This window comes from Aedes aegypti, chromosome 1, assembly GCF_002204515.2.
Source record: "Aedes aegypti strain LVP_AGWG chromosome 1, AaegL5.0 Primary Assembly, whole genome shotgun sequence".
Classification (NCBI taxonomy): domain Eukaryota; kingdom Metazoa; phylum Arthropoda; class Insecta; order Diptera; family Culicidae; genus Aedes; species Aedes aegypti.
In genome coordinates this window covers 227,144,836-227,150,835 of record NC_035107.1, presented here as the reverse complement: position 1 = coordinate 227,150,835, position 6,000 = coordinate 227,144,836, and positions in this window count along the sequence as shown.

Sequence of the window (6,000 nt, the reverse complement as noted above, 5' to 3'; positions counted from 1 at the left end):
TTGACAGGTGGAAGCAGCACTTCGTCGAACACCTGACTGATACGGAGAAGACAGGCGCAGAGGGTCACGACAGTGGAGGAATTGACTACGTCAGCACGGCGGATGAAGGAAATCAATGTGTTCCCACATTGAGAGAAGTTAAAGATGCCATCAACCAGCTCAAAAACAACAAGGCGACTAATAAGGATGGTATTGGATCTGAACTCATCAAAATGGGCTCGGAGAAGTGCACCGGCTGATTATCAGAATCTAGGAAACGAAACAGCTACCGTAGGAATGGAAGCAAGGGGTCGTACGTTCTATCTACAAAAGGGCGACAAACTGGAATGTAAAAACTATTGAGCGATTACTATCCTGAATGCTGCCTACAAAGTGCTATCCTTGATTATCTTCCGTCGTCTATCGCCAATAGCAATTGAGTTTATCGTCAGTTATCGAGCTGGTTTCATCAACGGGAGCAGTGCGTCGAGAACGCCCGAGAAGTCGTCAGTTTTTTTTTCTCGGGTTGTGCTTTCTTAAGAGTGATGGAGAAAGCCCGAGTAATTTTAATTAGTTTTTCCTCGGGTCGCACGCCCTTTTTTCTGAGTGCTTTTATATGGCCGAACAAACGAGTGAAGCTGAAAGTGGATTGTGGCTGCTCAATCAAGGATAAAGGATCAATTGGTGAGCTCGTTTCATGCTTTTTCTTTTCAAATCTGTAGAATATGTACATGTATGTATTCTAATCGTTACATAAATATGATTTTTCAACAAACTATGAATGGTTCGTCACTGTAAGTGTCACTGTAACTCTTATTCATAACTTTTTTGTTTTATTTTTTTATATACAATTCCTTACCTTTATTTTTATAAATAAAAAAAGCTTTCAATGGTTCGGTCTGTTTGTCTGTGCTAGAAGTGTAGATTTGCAAAACGTTCATTTTATTCAAAAGACTGAATGGTTCGCCACTGTAAGTGTCGGCATAAGAATATTATGTGATGGTCCAGGCAATCGATTTTTTTTTCTATTTGAGTAAAATATCCTAACAGCTGTAAGAATAATGCTTTTAGCTATTTGTTCAACAAATTAACGACATTATTATCTCATATTGGAAAACTTTTCATGTCAATTGACAATATTATATTCCTAAGTAAGTTTATATCTCACAAATAATCATTTATCAAATGTCGTCAAATCGCTTATCAAAGTGAATCCTGTGACCCAACGATCCTCCCCATTGACCATGTATAAATAGAGGCACTGAATTATACACAATGAAGAAGATTATGGCCAATCCCAGCCGAACTTCTAGTTGATTCTTTGTGCATCTTCACTGACTTTAGTCAATCACGGAATAGCAACCATTGATATGTGTAGTTAGTCTAAGCTAAGCTAAGCTAAGCTATTTTGCATGCTTGGTGGATTAGATCACAATTTTTATTTAGGCTGTGATGCCAACCACTAACTTGTCATGTCCATCAGAACCCACTATGACCAGCATCCCGTCAGCTACTTCCACTGTCGTATTACCCGTCTCTAGCAAAATAAACACCACTACCTCGATGCTATCGACCACCTCGGACGGTTCGATCAACACTCCATCAAAAAATCACCATAAACGATAGAATCACGGGCACTGAAACTGACTTGGGCCAAAATGTACTCTCAGATTCAGACACAGCCTCCTCTGACCGCAGCGTTAATGTTGAATTTTATTCACCCAATCCGATGAAAACCATGGTTTCACCGAAAACACCAAAACCGACACGTACCAGAACCTCTCTCCCGAGTGAAAGTGAAATAACCAGCGATCAAGTCACACCTTCAGCGAAACGTCCAATCAGTGCCGTCTCCCGAACGGAATCCAACTGCAGAAAAAGACGAAAAAGAAGGCCTCCGAAGGTCTTGGGATCATTCCCAAGAAGCGGTAAGTCCATCAACCTTTTTCTCTATTTTCTCACCACCACCCCAACCCCCCAAACCTGACACCCCCGAAAGAGCCTTCCTTAATGGTACCGTAAACAGCAGCATACAGCCCAACACCGATTTCATGGCTTCTGGTCGTCGGAGCGCCGGTGAACTGGAAGTCTTGCCCCAACCAGCATCGCCGGACGGACTCCGGCATCATGCCCAACGTATCAGTCCTCTCAACTCTCTTGACAGTCGGGGCGCCAATGTACCGGACGCTCTACCCCAACCGGAATCGTTGGGTCGACCTCGGCGTCTTGAAGGAGAAATGGACGAAGAGCTCCTGATTCTTTCTGTTCGTTGCCCAGCTAAAACTCCCGGCAGCCAGAGCCCCGTCGGTACGGTCGTTTCCCACTCCGGAACTGGCAGACAACCTCTGGCGTTGGGAGAAGATCTGGAAGAGGGAAATCAGGCCTCTGAGCCAATTTCCCTGGACGACGTGGGAGGTGAAGGTTTTGAAGTAATCGGGACGCGTCGGGCTCTACCCGCTACCTCAATGGACAACGTGGGAAGTCAAGCCCTCTTTCTTCAAACGACTGCCAAATCAACCAAGACCAGCAATTTTGAAGCCCTATTACCCTCCAGTATACCTGCCGGCTCTTTCGCGATGCTGCCTGGGCACCCCGGGCACCCCAACCCGGGTGGTAAGTCCCACCCCGTCAATAGCTTTTCCGGTACTCTCAGCTCGCCCAACACCATGGTACCTGGAGTCTCTGTTAGACATCACATGCAACGCTACCCAAATCCCGTCGAAACTTCACTGTCAGCGAGTGCTCCTTCAACACCATCGTCAGGGTTTTCCGAAACATCCCTCTCGGACAACCGGCCCCAGCGGATAGACTCCCCCTCTGGGCTCCACGGGCACTTCAACCCGTGTGATAAGTCCCCCTCCGTCATTAGCGGTCTGACAACCAGGCCTTCCGAAACTGCCAGCTTGGCCACCAATGTTGCAGCGGCAGCTCATTCTCAGCACATCAACCTGGGCGACAGATCCTTTCTACGGCAAACGTCTCAGAACTCCAGCGGAACCTCATCGATTTCCCGAACTTCTTTTCCCACGCCAACTCTGCCAAAACCAATTATCTTTCTTCTTCAATGGAACATGATTGGTTTCTATAATAACCTCGCCAACCTCGAACTTCTAGTTCATGACACTGCACCGTGGTGCTTAGCTCTGCAGGAAGTGAACAGGGTATCGGTTGAGCAGCTCAACCGCTCGCTTCGTGGCCAATATCGTTGGACTATGCTCCGTGGCAGTAACTTGAGACACTCAGTCGCCCTGGGTGTATTAACGTCGATCCCTTTTGAGGTCCTCAGGCTCGACTCAGACCTACCCGTTGTCGGAATACGCCTTAACGGGCCTATCAGGATTTCCGTTTCAAACGTCTATCTCCCCTGCGGAACCTTACCCAACCTGCGTGAGCGGATTGATCGAATCCTTGAGGTGATACCCGGGCCTACCCTTTTCGTTGGCGACATGAACGCTCATCACCCTAGTTGGGGCGGGCACCGCTCTGATGCCAGAGGAATCGCCCTTCAAAATATTTTCGAGGAACATGACCTTATTGTCCTTAACAACGGTGCAAATACCTTCTTTAACGGGCATACCTCCTCAGCCATCGACGTAGCTGCAGTAAGTCGCTCCTTCGTTAACCGTTTTCAGTGGAGTGTGGACTCCGATATGTACGGCAGCGATCACCATCCTATTCGAATAGGCTCTTTTGCCTCTCCGCCGGCTTTGGCCCGTCGGCCTAGATGGATGTACGAGAAGGCAGACTGGAACGAATACACTCAAAGCTTTCGCTATCTTTCCCGAAATCACGCACCCACCAATTTAACCGATTTGACCAAAGTGATCCACAATGCCGCGTAATCATCCATACCTCGTACTCCAGCAGTAGCAATGGCTCTAGGCGAATATTTCGCAAAGCTAGCAGCCATCGACAGCTACAGCGATTTCTTTAAACGCCGTATTCAACCAACTCTCAGTTCTGTAGCTGATTTTTCCGTTCCTGATGATCATGATAACGCGCCAATCAACAATTCATTCACTCTTAGTGAGCTAATATGCGCAATCAAATGTAGTACCGGTAAATCTGCTGGCCTAGATGGCATCGGTTATCCTCTCATAAAAAATCTTCCTCCTTCCGGCAAACTACAACTCTTGGATCTCATCAACAAAACATGGCTCACGGACATGGAGCGAAAGCCTTATCATCCCCATACCGAAGACTAACAGTGACTCTCGTGGCCCATCCAAATTCCGGCCAGTAGCACTCACGTGCTGTATGTCAAAGGTGATGGAGCGGATGGTGAACCGTCGACTGAAACAGTTCCTGGAATCTCATGACCTCTTGGACCATAGACAACACGCCTTTAGAGCAGGGCACGGGACTTCAACCTATTTTTCCCAACTCGGTGATGTCCTACATACGGCTTACTCCAGTGGCTTGCATACCGAGATCGTTTCCCTAGATGTATCGAAGGCGTTCAACCGGACATGGGGTCCATTAGTTCTCCGTCAACTAGTTCAATGGAATCTATCGGGGCACATCATGCGTTTCGTGCAAAAATTTTTAAAACAGTGTTCCTTCCGAGTCCTTGTTGGTGACTTCCTATCCGACTCATATCGGGAAGAGACCGGCGTTCCACAGGGTTCCGTGATAGCAGTCACCTTATTTCTGGTGGCAATGAACGGAGTGTTTAGCTACCTTCCCAGTGGCATATATGTATTTGTATACGCTGACGACATCCTTCTTGTCGTTAGCGGTAAAACACCAGTTCGTGTCAGAATTAAAACCCAAGCAGCTGTCAACGCGGTATATAAGTGGGCCTCTGCAGTCGGCTTCGAGCTGTCCGCATCGAAAAGCGTTAGATGTCATGTCTGCCCATCTAATCATCGTAACCCCGTCCCAATTATGGTCAATGGGGCAGTTATTCCTTACAAAAAAACCGTCAAGGTGCTTGGAGTCACTGTTGACCATGGGCTCACCTTCCGGCATCACTTTGACTCGGTGAAGCAGAGTTGTCAAACCCGCCTAAATATAATCCGGACGATCTCACGCCCCCACCGAACGAACAATCGAGCAGTGCGCTTCCGGGTTGCGCAAGCAATAATCAATAGCAGGCTAACATACGGGTTAGAACTCACCTGTATAGCGTTAGACCGACTCGTTAGCACTCTCGCTCCCGTATACCACGGGTATATACGCATAATATCAGGGTTGCTCCCTTCAACTCCGGCGGACTCAAGCTGCGTCGAAGCAGGTCTTCTACCCTTTCGTTTTTTCATTTACACGGCCGTCTGCAGAAAAGCTGCCGCTATTACCGAAAAAACATCCGGAGACGACAGGATTTTTATCCTATCTGAAGGGTGCAGAATCCTCCAGTCGGTCGCCAACGTGGACCTCCCCCCAGTGGCCAAGGTTCACTGGTACGGAGATATTTGTTGGCACTCATCGAAACCAAACATAGACAACGCAATTGCAAATCACTTTCGCGCAGGTGACAATTCATCGTTTCTTAGAGCTACCGTCCTCGATTGGCTACATAACAAGTATCCCAGTCACGAAAAACGCTACACCGATGGGTCACTATCGAACCTTGGCGTCGGTTTGGGTGTTTCGGCCTCCGACATTTCACTAAGCCTTAGTCTTCCTCCTACATGCTCCGTTTTTTTCCGCGGAAGCCGCTGCTATTTTCATAGCAGCCACCATACCATCCGACCGACCAGTATTAATCCTTACAGATTCAGCAAGCGTGGTTTCTGCCTTGCAATCTGAAAGGCCCACACATCCATGGATTCAGGGAACGCTGGAGAATGCTCTGCCGAACACAACCTACGCATGGATTCCCGGACATTGTGGGATACCTGGAAATGTAGCTGCCGATAACCTCGCCGGGACCGGCCATTCTTCTCCTCGTTTCGAAGAAACGGTTCCTTTCGATAATGTGAAAAGTAGAGATGGTCGGGTCTCGGGTTTTCAAACCCGAAACCCGACCCGAACCCGAACCCGACGGGTTCGGGTCGGGTTCGGGTTTGAAAATTTGAA